General features: G+C 42.3%; 1 long non-coding RNA gene across 4 annotated transcripts in view; it reads left to right on the top strand.

Annotated features, from left to right (window-relative positions):
* Positions 1-1,345: 1,345 nt before the first annotated feature.
* The window catches only part of LOC132425068 (uncharacterized), a 107,413-nt gene continuing 95,116 nt past the window's right edge, over positions 1,346-13,642 (top strand). For all 4 annotated transcript variants that reach the window (XR_009519333.1, XR_009519331.1, XR_009519332.1 and 1 more), the window contains exon 1: positions 1,346-1,604. This is a non-coding gene — a long non-coding RNA (uncharacterized lncRNA). The remainder of the gene's footprint in view (positions 1,605-13,642) is intronic.

The following is a 13,642-nucleotide window of genomic DNA, read 5'->3' as shown; positions in this document are numbered from 1 at the left end:
TTATCTGTCTGCTTCATTCCATGAGCTATTGTTTATTGCTCCTAAGAGAGACAAGGCTGGGGGAGGAGAGTGGGGTTACCCCCTTTCTAGACCAGCTGGGCCCTCCCGTCCCAGGTTCTAAGACTACCTTTGCTGCTCCGCCCTCCATGCTTCTCACACACAGGACTGAGAGACGTTCATGGAGACGGAAGTGCACACAGAAACCCCTGTTTGACTTTCAGAGGATCAGCAGGGTTTTTTGCTTTTGTTTTGTTTTGTTTTTTCTGTCTGCGTGAAAGATGGTACCTTGACATTTTCCAGTGCTGGCCAACTCGTCAGACAAACAGCCTGCTTGTTGTCAAATCGCCAACTCAGGCCAAGGCACCTCCTGCCCCTGGTGTGCCTGACTGCCAGCAGTCCTCCGCAACAAGCCGCTCGCACTTCTAAAAAGGTGACATTTTAGCAGTCTGTTTATAAAACGGCCAAAGGAATATTTATCTTGAGGTGCAAACAAAAGAGGCACTGGAGAGAAATGTTTTTCGCCAGGTTTTCCAGAACCCTGAAACCTGCCTCCCAGCCTCCCGGACACCTCTTGTTTCCCCGAGCAGCCCCACAAATATCAGAAGAACACAATTCAGCAGAACCGTGGTCCTGGAAGGCGCACACACGCTGTGTGAACACTCAGGCCGGGCAGTCTGTGATGGTTAGACGTGTCAGAATCTGCCACGACTGTGTCCAAGGGATTATTAAAAGAATATGCTGAGGGGAAATTTTTCTGATTACAGCAAGAGTCCAAAAGGTTAAGGAATTGCTGAGTTAAAATATCCCTGACTGACTGGAGTTGCCCCTGGCATTATATTCCATTTTGACAGGCCGCCCATGTTGGAAAACAAACAGACACTTCCTTCAACAAGACGGTGATAAATCAATTATTCTACAGGAACAGCGGCCACTGGAGCATAGATTTAAGAGTATTATGCAGTTTTCTCTAGTGACTTATCCAGCTTGCTGTCTGCGAACTTGTTTGAACCTCTTTGGGGAAATAGCAGAATCAGAAGTTAATGTCCTGAAAAGAAGCTACCATCAGAACATTACTCATTAACTGAGAAAACCTGAAAATAACCAGAAAGATCTGGCTGCAGTCACTGATGCCAGACCAATATGGAGCCGCTGTCTCTTTCCTCCAGAGGTCACCAGCCAGGCCATCCACGACGCACTTGGAAAACCAGGGAAATAAACTCTGATGGACCACCTAGCCTGTGTTATGCTGTTCAAGCTCAGAAGGGTGCAAAGTTCCAACGGGTTCCCAGCACCACAGGATTCCCCCAACACTAACCTCAGTCAGATGCTTACGGCCAAGGTACAATCCACCCCGGATCCAAACAGCTCTGGCTGGACTAGACGCCTCTCTCTCCCTCCTCTCTCTCTTTCTTCTCTCCACTTTTGCTCTTTCTCTCTCTCTCAACCAGCAAATGGAAATGGAGATTTAAGGAGTGGGGGCAGAGACGGGAGTCAGACGAATTTCACGGTGTCCTGGGCAAGGAGAAAGACAAACCCCTTTGCCCCTAACAATTAAAAGGAGGAGCCACTTTCTGGCTGGAGCAGCAGGTGTGCAAGGGACTGAGGTAAGTCCCATACTGACATATTTGTTTACCTGACTCCTTCTTTCCTGGGCTGTGGGCACCTTGAAGGCAAGATCTATGTCTTAAGGTCTTCCTTTAAAACAATGTGTATTTTCTTCTAACTATGGAAGAAATCCATGCTCATTATAGAAAAACTGAAAAATACAAAAAGATATTTTTATATAGCTTTAGAATAGTACTTGGAACATAACAGGCACTCAATAAAATTGTGTGGGAAGAAAGGAAGGAAAGGAGAAGTCAAGGATTCAGATAACTGTGACGTCAATCTCCTCATTAAAGTGTACATAATTCAGCAGTGGTCACGTGGGGCACTGAGTCAGGAAGTGCTAAAGCCCAGAGCTGTTCAGGGTGGCACTCAGGCTCACAAGCTGCCTGTGGCTCTCGCTGCCACGCCTGTCTTTGGTCTCAGGAGTTTATCAGGAGGTATAAAGTGAATTTATTGGATTGCGAGGAACTGAGATTACTTAGCTTGGAGAGGAGAAGCCTTGGGAACCACTTAAGAATTACTACGGCACTATTATCTCTATTATAAAAAGTAGTAAAGTTTATTAGAGACAAATTGGAAAGTATAAATAAACCCCTTGGAGTTGCAAGCCTGTTGACAGTTTGGCACGTTCTCCCCAAGCATGTTTTCTAGACATACGTTTTTGTCATTCGTTCTTTTTCCATCTTTGGGATCATGCTCAATCCGTGAAGGGTCACGAGCCGTCATTGGTGATGAAACCCATGTGGTGGGTCTAACTAAGAACTGGAAAAGACCCAATGGAAGCTCATATAAAATACCAAAATGCATGACACCCAGCATTGGCAAGCGTTGCTTCCTGCAGCCGTTGTATTAGTAATAAAAGTATGTATAAGATGTCCTGGGTCAAGAGGCAAAATGAACTGTGTGGAGATAGAGGGTTGCCTGTCTTTCCAGTAAACAACAAAAGTTGGTTGCCATCAAGCCATCCACTACGGCACTACCGCCAACCACGGTGGGTGTGCCCTGCCGGGAGTTCAGGACTCAAGATGGAGGAAAAAGAGGATACTGACCCTAGATAGTTAAGATGCATATCAAAGGAATAGTTTCAATGAGCCCAGTCTCTTTCATCTTCCCATAGGTAGAAAAGCACTAAAATCATTAACTTGAGATGTCTGTGTTTTGTGATTATCAGGGATCTTTTGATGTTCCACTACTGTTCTCCCCTCCCACCCCCACCCCCACGCAAAACCTCCTATATATCCCGGCTCCTCCCTTACCTCTTTGGAACAGTTCCTCAGAGCTATCTGAGAGGCTGCCTCCCCAATTACTGTCCTCAGTAAGGTCCCTCAATAAAACATAGCTAGCCACTTTTAGATTGGGCATTTTTTTTTTCAGTTAACTGTTTACTCTGGGTTGTGGTCAAAAGGTTTAAAAAATACTGTACGATATTTCTTTCTGCATGTTCCACCGACCAATTTAATAGAGAAGTGGTTATATGCCATTGCATTGTTAGTGGAGACATCATTGTAATTAGTAGTCTAATATGCCAACAAGTGGATGTACTATAACTTACCTAATCTTCTCCTACTGTTGGGCATTTAGGTCACTTCATTATTATAAAATATATAGAAATTTAAAATATTTCTGCATAGTTGTTTTGTACTTTTAAGATTAGATTCCCCCAAATAAAATGATTATATGAAAGGATATGGCATAGGAAATGCTCAGAGAGCTCCATGCTTAACGCCAGAGGCACAGACACTATTTTGATAAGTCATTCTTCCCCCATCCCCAGCCCACACTTTCAAAGACTCCTATGGGAGTTGAAGTGCAGCTGGCAACGTGCACTTCGGATTTTCTTATTGAGAAAAGTTATCAAGAAGTAAACGTAAGTCAAGCATAGCCTATTGAAGCTTTGTTTCTGTTAAGCCATCAATCTCTCCCGACCTAGGACAAATACTTCCCAAGTGAGGGTTGTATGCCATTAAGATAACCTTATTTGATGGATATACATGCCATTAGACGACCTCGAATCAATACGGATATCACTCCTTTACCGTTTCTCTCCCAATCCTCAAGTATCTGTCAGGTGCTAGTATATCTTTAAACACTTGCTTTTCCCCCTGTATTAGGATGTGATTGGTTGCTAAAAACAGAAAACCCAACTCAGGATGTTCTCAAGGACTGAAATAGCCTAGAGGGCAGGAGGGAGGAGTCCTGGCTGGCCTGCTGAGCTGGATCTGGGGCCTCTAGTATCTGGCCTCACTCTCGGGCTGGCAGCAGCCCTTCCCATGACTGAGGCTGCTCCAGGGAGGGCATTTGTACTCAACATTGGCCCCAGTCGGCACCTAGAGGAAGAGATGCATTATCTTTCAGGGTCTCTCAAAAGAGAGAAAAAATTTTTTTTTCCCAAAAGCCTCCAGGAAATTTCCTCCTCATGTTTCATCAGGACAAACTGGCTCACACTGGCTTTTCTGAACAATCCTAATGGCCAAGAGTAGCCCTAAGCCTTAGACCTAGGTCTGAGGCAAGGGGTCAGTGTGCTAGGTGACTAGACAAGACTCTCCAATCCCTTGTTAACAGAGAGCAGTCCTCTGTCTGGATACCTTTAGGCAAACAACAGTGTCTGGCTTACTTTGAATAATACAAGGGTGTTTGTTTTTGCTTTTCTTTTTTCTCCCCCATTGCCTTCTCTTGATGGCAAATACTACTGATTTCTTATTTACGGTTGTAATAAAAATTTTTGTTTTTAATTATCATTCGGTTTTAAAATGTAGTTTAGGAGATGTGGATGCCTATCTGGAGCGTGGAGTCAAAAGTACCTCTCTGAGTGGGGGATGGGAATGTCCGTGGCTCAGTCACTGCGGGAGAACGGGCCAGGGTTGCTGGGGCCATGCTTAGATCTCGTGATGTTTCGGCAGCTCCAGACTAGAAGTGGAGGCAGCTTCTCGCGAGAGCCCGTGCTGAGGGCTCTGTGCGGCGCCGTGTGTGTTGGTGAATGTGAGCGTGGGGTAGCAGCCGCTGCCATTTCAGAGGGCTTTCTGCTGCTGTATCCTGAGCTGCCGAAGCTGCCGTCCTGAACTGCCCTGCGGGCTCCTCTGATCCCATTGTTTCTTGTAGATTCACTGGGGCCTGTCCGCTCTCAAGAGCCCAAAATTTGGGGTGGGCGGTTCCACGGCCTGGGGCCTAGAGACCGAACAGTAGCAACAGCCAGTGGCCGCCCTCCTCTTTCTGAGTACAAGCGCCGCAGGGACCCAAAAGCCTGCCCAGGTATGTAGAGAAAATGGCAGACGATATTGATTTTGAAGCAATGCTTAAGGCACGTCAGAAGAAGACTTGCCTAACAATATCTCACCTCTACTCTCGTGAATTCACCTTTGATGCCAGTGTGAACTGTCAGAAAGATGAGAACAAGTTGAGCAGTGCTAACGGCCATGAAGAACATAGCCCAAAAGTACTTTGCGTTAAAATTTAGATCTTCTTACATGGAAGAGGTCAAATCCAGTTATAGCAAAGTACCTTTACATTAGAGGCCATATAACCAAAAAGTCCACACGTTACCGGAAAGGGGGGACCTGCTTCTAGGGCCCAAGAGTGGTCTCTTTAACTCTTGGAAGTGAATTGCCCGAGGAGACACACATACTGACAAAGCGAAAGACTTTATTGGAAAGAGGTGCTCGAGGTTAGAGCAGCAGGGTAAGGGAACCCAGGAGAACTGCTCTGCCCCGTGGCTCGCAGTCTCAGGTTTTATGGGAAGGGGGTTAGCTTCCAGGCTGTCTCTGGCCAGTCATCTTGCTTGTGCCCATATTTGGTCTAACTCACGGTCCTTCCTGGTGGTGCCTGTGCATCTCTCAGCCAAGATGGATTCCAGGGTGAGGGTTTCTGGGAGGTTGGGCTGGTGTCTCCTCCCTCCTTTTGACCCCTCCCGAATTCTCCCAGTTAGTTTTCCGAGGCAGCACCGTGTTCCTTATCGGGACCTCCTGTTGTGAGACAAAAGGTGCAAGCAGTTATTATTGTTGCCTGGCCAAGGTGGGTGGTTTCCGTCAATGGTCCCCTAAAACAAAGGCCCAGCCCAGTGGACTACTTACTTCAATGATGTTCAGTACAAAATTCCACTGCCACTAAAGACTTTGGAAAGTCCCTTTTAAGTTGCAACAGAACTTGTCTATTCGTGTGGATTTTGATGACATTTCTTTAGTTAACTTATTAAATGTTTATGGAGCTTCAAAAAAAATAAAATGTGATTTAATTTAGAGAAAAAGTTTAATTCAAGACTAGGACACGTGATAGATCCATGAATGTGGTAAAAATTATGAAGGTGATAAGAAAATGAGAACTTTGAGGAACATCATCAAGCTATTACTTCCAGGCTAACAGATGTTTGGGCCTTCTAAATAAAGAAAGTTAGATGTAACAGGCATTATCGGATCAGCTTCTCAGTTCCTATGGTTGTAGCCTGATGGGTTCTCAACCCCAGCTGGATGGCTCAGTCTGTGCGGGCTGCTGTAACAAAATACCACAGACCAGGTGGCTTACAAACAACAGATATTTATTTCTCACAGTTCTGGAGGCTGGCAGTCTAAGATGAAGGTTGGGTGAGGACTCTCTTCCAGGTTGCAGACTTCTCTTTGTATACTTATGTGGTGGAAAGGGCAGGGCAGCTGTCTCGGGCCTCAGTTATAAGGGCATTAATCTCATCCATGAGAACTTTGCATTCTCACCTACTCACCTCCCAAAGGTCCCACCTCCTAATACCATCACATTGGACATTAGGATTTCAACATATGTATTTGAGGGGGACAAAAGATTTAGACCATGGCACTGGATTAGAATCATATAGGAGTTTTGGTAAAGCAAATTTCTGGGCTCCACACTCCAAAGATTACAGAGGGTCTCTATTGGGGTCTGAGTATCTGTATTTTTTTTTAAAGCCTCACAGACTATTTTAGTGTACAGCCAAAGTAAGGACAACTGCTGAGAACTTTGGTGAATCCTTTTGAAACTGGAAGTTTAAGGGCAACGTGAATTTGGTTTGGTTTGGTTTGGTCTGCTGTCTCCATCCCAGAAATGTCATGTTTGTATCCACTATTAATCCAGTCAGAAGGAGCATAAAGATGTGCACTGTCGGCCAGAGAGCAAAGGGGACAAAAGCTCTTCTAGAGATGATAAAACTCATTTTGAAAATACTGCTTCCCAATTAGGGTTCTCACAATAAATTTGCAAGGATAGTTATAAATGCAGGAAGATATTAATGTTAGTTTGTGATGTTTTCAATGTGTGCTTTGGAAAAAAGTGTACATTAAAGCTTGGAGTGGGCTTCCCTGGTGGCGCAGTGGTTGAGAGTCCGCCTGCCGATGCAGGGCACACGGCTTCGTGCCCCGGTCCGGGAAGATCCCACATGCCGCGGAGCGGCTGGGCCCGTGAGCCATGGCCGCTGAGCCTGCGGATTCGGAGCCTGTGCTCCGCAACGGGAGAGGCCACAACAGTGAGAGGCCCGCGTACCGCAAAAAAAGCTTGGAGTATTTGAAAGTGTTTTTAAAAAAATCAGTGTCCCTTTTGTTATTGTTTTCTTGGTGATATAAAATATTAACCTAAGGTGTTCAGCTTCAAACTTCAGGTGTTTATCTGCTCCAGAGTTTAGTTAGGTGTTTGAAGATGAGTGTTGTTCCTGAGAGGCCAGGGTTACTACATTTTCAAAATGCACTCATTGTCAAATTTATTTGAAAGGCCATATATTTATACATGGGTGTTTTTCTGCTGCTTGTGGCATTTACAAAATTAGGTACCTCACTCTTCACTAGTCAACAGTAAGATCAATGTAATTTAAGAGGTTACTAATCTTCTTCTTCCACACTTCCTCCCCATGAAATTACACTTGTACCTTTGGTCTTCCTTCTGTATCATGAGAGTGTTGACATTTTTAATCTAACTACCTTGTAGCATAAATGAATGTTAACGAAGGGGCTTTGAGTTCCTATGTAAGAGCTGTTTGAAAATGATTAAAGAAGACAATTTAGATGATAGAAACCGAACTTTATTTAACACATCGTGAAGCAGACAGTGTTTTTTTGTAGAACTGCAAAATGAGGCGGAAAGCAGGAAGCTTTTATAGGATAAAGAATAAAGAGCAAGTAAGAGAAAAACAGAAACTCTCTGATTGGCTGGTACCACACAGCCCGCCACATAGTCTATTGATGTCTGGGGTGAGAAGGCCCAGAGTTGGCTTGTGTTTGGGGATTGGCTGACTGGATATATTACGTTTCTGGTTGAGTGGAGCACTTATAGGGACACAAAAGTTATCTGAGATTCCATTTTTCTGCTCATGTTTTATTAATTCAAAATTCATTTATTCAACAAATATTTAAGCACCTATATGTGCCAACCTCGGGCACTGAGGTAACAGATGTGAATATGGAGACCACCCTTGGAGGTCAAAGTCAGGCTGGTAGGCAAGACCTTTGTCCCCAGCTAGAGAATTCTTAGAAGAATGAGGCTGACATTCAGCCCCAGAAGGACTAAACTTCTATTGGAGATAGAAACAAGCAAGGAGACCTTAGGTTGGAAAGATAGAAGTCCTTCAGAGGGTGTCAGAGAAATTTGTCCCCTGGCATGCTCTCATGTATCTGGACTGCCTCTGACCCAGCAGGCAAGACCCTGTCTCACATTTTGTCCTCTGACCCAGCAGGCAAGACCCTGTCTCACATTTTGTTTCCTCTCCTTGCCCCCCTGACCACCACTGTTCACGCCATCCGCTGGCCCAGCTTGGCCCACCTTGGCCTGGCCTCACTAAATTACCATCTGCACCTGACTGTCTGCCCTTCCTGGACCTCTGTTCCAGGAGCCCATACCCTTGGTGTGGTCCTCAAAATTTATATCTTTATTAGAATCCGTTAACATTGAAATGTTATTTAATATTCCAGAATCATATCTGAATATCACTTTTTCACTCATAATACACATTGAAACAAATTTTCACCAAAAAATTTTCTTTAAGAATTAAAAAACTGGAAGATCATTTATAACCTAGATCAGTTGTGTTCCTTGATGCAACCGTAAGTCCATGTTTGGTCTTATACCGTGATACACACAAATACTTGGACATTGAAACTAACAAATAATATGACTGTAGAGCATCGAGTATTCCTACTGCAGAGGTACCAGAAGGATGTATTATACGTATTAACATTTTTTTCAAGTTGTAAAGAAAGTATTTGAACTCAGCATCATTTGAAGTGTGATAGCACGTAAACAGGATATTTAATTCCAGAGAAAAAGCATGCATTGGCACCTAACTAGCCAAATTGTGGTGTGTGTTTAATAAACTGTTACTTACATTCCAGTTTTACTTTTTGACCCGTGTGCATTTAAATGCATGTCTTAACTAGATGTTTTTTAATACAATATTTATTTGCTACTCAGCAAAGACAATATCCCTTGAAACTCAGCATGGAAAGTGACAGAGAGGCTGAGAAGTGGGTAAGTTGTCAGTACTGATGACTTTACGGTTAGGGTTGTGGGCAGAGGAAAAAACAGGAGAAAGTCATGCAAAACAAACTATTACCTGTCAAATTCTTTCTTTCTTTTTTTAAAAAATTTAACATTAGAGATCAGAGCCCCCCCAAAATGAATTTTTTTTTTTCCTTTCTGCTTTAAAGCACTCTCCCCTAGTTGACGTTTAATGCTTACAGTGACCACAAGGGACACCTTTGTTTGCATCCGTGTAAGCGGCCTTCATTTAAGTTTAATGTTACAGCCCTGGAGGGCAATTCATTTATTTAGTTGCCTCTGGTCAAAATGGTTCCTGGGCACTTTAGAGGAGTATTGATCATTCAGCCGCTAAATTACTTGCAGAAAGGTAGATGAAACCACTTTGTGTCTTTCATAAAAATCATTTCAATGACAGTTGAAAGAGTTTTTTTTACACCTGCCAATGCTGCCTTTTATGTCTATGTTCTACTTTCTGCAGAGTTTATCTATCTTCACTCCATCATATATTTAAATAGCATAGGTCTCAGTGATTACGGTAAAACTCACGAGGAAATGTGGGACTCCCATGGGGGAAATTTTCAGTTGCTTTTTGAGGTAGTTATTAGAGCTGTTCCCAAATATTCCAGCCTCCCTCCTTCCCGACTCACCATAGGACTGTACTTCCCTGCAATGGGAGGTTGGGAGTGGTCAGGAGACTTGTTCTGATGCACAGATGGATGTGGAAGTTGTGTGTGTCACTTCCAGACAGAAGGTTTAAAAGCCAGTGTGTGCCTTTATACATTCTCTCTCCCCACTGCCATCACAACCAGTCTCAATCCAGAGACTGGCTTACTTTTCAGCCTGAGTCCCAGACAGAGGACCATGAAAAGGCCCCTCTGACAAAGCTCCTGCTGACATTTGATAGACACGTGGCATAATTACAAACCTGAGCTGTTTCAAACTACCGAGATTTGGGGGCTGTTTGTTATGGGAGCATAACCCACACTTTCCTATTTCATCTTTGTTTTTTAAGCCTCAAAGAGAAACTATCTTGTAAGTGCCAATTAAAAGGCAATTTTGTTTCACAATAACCAAATGAGAGCATTAGCTCTTATCTAAATTGAGCAAATTAAATAAAGTTCTGTATTTATATAATGACCCAGTTGCTTCTCCCTATCAGTAATCTTTTCATTCTTAAATAGAAGGAGAAATCAGGGAAGATTTGGGGCCACAAACTGTCATTGCCACTTTCATTTTGAAATTTTTTTCCATGCCATTTTATTACTAAAGAACACATGTCCCTGAGTAAGTCACTTCATTTTTCTAGACCTCGGTTTCCCTATTATGGAGAAGGAAGGTGTTGGAGGAGACTTACTGGATGATCCCTGAGGTATCTTGCGGCAGTAACATTCTGTGCTTAATGCACAGTTCACAGAAATCAATAGGAAAATTAAGTGGAAACTAGAACTCAGATCTTTCAGCTCTTCTTCTAGTTTCTGAAAAGTGTTATTAAAGCTTAAAATAATTTTGCTATGAGACTATATCCTTTTATGAGAGAGAGGCCTAAAGTGAAAGAAAGAGGATTTTCAAAGAAATAAAAATGTTGGAAATTTCTGGGGTTTTTTTTTAAACGTTTTATTTTTTGTTTGATTTTTTTTTAGTGAATGTTTACATATAATCTACATCCGGAAAAATGCACAAGTCGTAAATGAAGAGCTTGGTGAATTTTCACAAAGTGAACATGCTCTTTTTCTTTTCATCGCAGTATAGTTAATTTACAATGTTGTGTCAATTTCAAGTATACAGCAAAGTGATTCAGTTACACATACATACATACATACATACATATGTATGTGTGTATTCTTTTCCATTATAGGTTACTACAACATACTGAGTATAGTTCCCTGTGCTATACAGTAGGTTCTTGTTGTTTATCTATTTTATATATAGTAGTGTGTATCTGTTAATCCCAAATTCCTAATTTATCCCCCACCACACACCTTTCCTCTTTGGTAACCATAAATTTGTTTTCGAAATCTGTTTCTGTTTTGTAAATAAGTTCATTTGTATAATTTTTAAGATTCCACATATAAGTGATATCATATGATATTTGTCTTTCTCTGTCTAACTTACTTCACTGAGTATGATAATTTCTAGGTCCATCCATGTTGCTGTAATTGGCATTCTTTCATTCTTTTTATGGCTGAGTAATATTCCCTTGTATATATGTACCACATCTTCTTTATCCATTCATCTGTCGATGGACACTTAGGTTGCTTCCATGTCCTGGCTATTGTAAATAGTGCTGCAATGAACATTGGGGTGCATGTGTCTTTTTGAATTATGTTTTTCTCTGGGTATATGCCCAGTAGTGAGATTGCTGGGTCATATGGTAATTATATTTTTAGTTTTTTAAGGAACCTTCATACTGTTTCTCCATAGTGGCTGTATCAATTTACATTCCCACCAACAGTGCCAGAGGGTTCCCTTTTCTCCACACCCTCTCCAGCATTTGTTGTTTGTAGATTTTCTGATGACGAATGGATAAAGAAGGTGTGGTACATATATACAATGGAACATTACTCAGCCATAAAAAGGAACGAAATTGGGTCATTTGTAGAGATGTGGATGGATCTAGAGACTGTCATACAGAGTAAAGTAAGTCAGAAAGAGAAAAACAAGTATCGTATATTAACGCATATATGTGGAACCTAGAAAAATGGTACAGATGAACTGGTTTTCAGGGCAGAAACAGAGACACAGATGTAGAGAACAAATGCACGGACACCAAGGGGGAAAAGTGGCGGGGAGTGGTGTGGTGGGATGAATTGGGAGATTGCGATTGACATGTATACACTAATATGTATAAAATAAATAACTACTAAGAACCTGCTGTATAACAAAATAAATAAAATTCAAAACAAAAGAGAAACTGTTCTCCACAAAGTGAACACACTCTTGTAACCAGCCCCCAGAAGCCCTCCCTGTCACTACCCCTGACACAGGGTTACCACCTTCCTGACTTTCACTAGGCTGACTTCTAACGGCAGAGATTAGTCTTGCTGCTTTTTAAGATCACCGAAGAGCACCAAATGCACTCTTTAGTGCCTCCCCTCCTTAGTTAATGGTAGATTCATCGGTGTCTTTGCATGAAGTTGTACTCTGTTCATGCTCATTGCTCTGTAGTGTTCTACTGTGTGGATTTACCGCAGTCCGTCCATTCCACTGTGATGGACACTTGGGATGTTTCCAGGTTTGGGCCAATATATTTTTTTTTAACATCTTTATGGAGTATAATTGCTTTACAATGGTGTGTTAGTTTCTGCTTTATAACAAAGTGAATCAGTTATACGTATACGTATGTTCCCATATCTCTTCCCTCTTGCGTCTCCCTCCCTCCCACCCTCCATATCCCACTCCTCTAGGTGGTCACAAAGCACCGAGCTGATCTCCCTGTGCTATGCGGCTGCTTCCCACTAGCTATCTGTTTTACGTTTGGTAGTGTATATATGTCCATGCCACTCTCTCACTTTGTCACAGCTTACCCTTCCCCCTCCCCATATCCTCAAGTCCATTCTGTAGCAGGTCTGTGTCTTTATTCCCATCTTGCCCCTAGGTTCTTCATGACATTTTTTTTTCTTAGATTCCATATATATGTGTTAGCATATGGTATTTGTCTTTTTCTTTCTGACTTACTTCACTCTGTATGACAGACTCTAGGTATTAATAGTGGACATTTTAATGCGTGGCTTTTGGTGGATATTATTTCCTTATATCTTCAAGTTTAGGGTTCAGGAGGTAGACATCCTTAGACCTAAGTAAGAGCATCTAGCTCTGTTGCAGAAGATTGCATTTTGGAGCATCTCACTAGGAATAGAGGGGAGTAAGCAATTCTGGAGTCCCAGGCAGGAGAAGGGAGAGAGGGAGGGGGTGGAGGTTCTGTGGAGTTAGAGGATTGAGTTCTACTGTTCCCAGCAGGAATGCTATATCCCTTTAGTTTAATCCTTTGAACCCTCAGGCAGTGACACCATGTGGAATTCCCTAAAAAGCATTTTCCGGAGCAGCATTGTTGTGTCAAAGTAGGAAGTCAGCAAAAAATGGTAGATGCTTAGAAGAAAAATATTTTTTCTAGACTTGCTATTCAAAATGGAAGGAATCTGTAAACAAACACAGTATGTCAAATACTAAATAAAAATGCGTTAAAATTCATAAAGGAGAGGGAGAATGTGAGCAGCTGCTGAGCACCTCATTCCCCTTCTGATAGATCTTGAAACTTGCAGCCTCCCCAAGTCCAACACCAATCCAATCTGGGGTGTGTAATCATATTAAAAAATGGTAACATACCATTAAGTATGAATTTTTTATTTGTTTTCTCCATAAAACCATGAAATTATGAGAGAATAAGTAACAGGCAGCAGGCCCATAAGCTTGTTCAAATGTCATTCTTGTTTTCATTCCTGAAACTTGGGTTTTTTTCTTGGCCTCCCAGAATGCAAAAGCCTTCTGCCATCAAACCTATCCCAGTTCACCCTGAATTTCTAACTCCTCTCTTTCGTCATGTTTTCTTTATGCATGTTTGGGTGAATTG

This window comes from Delphinus delphis, chromosome 4 (genome assembly GCF_949987515.2).
Source record: "Delphinus delphis chromosome 4, mDelDel1.2, whole genome shotgun sequence".
Taxonomy (NCBI): Eukaryota; Metazoa; Chordata; class Mammalia; order Artiodactyla; family Delphinidae; genus Delphinus; species Delphinus delphis.
This window is presented reverse-complemented; position numbering and strand designations above follow the sequence as displayed.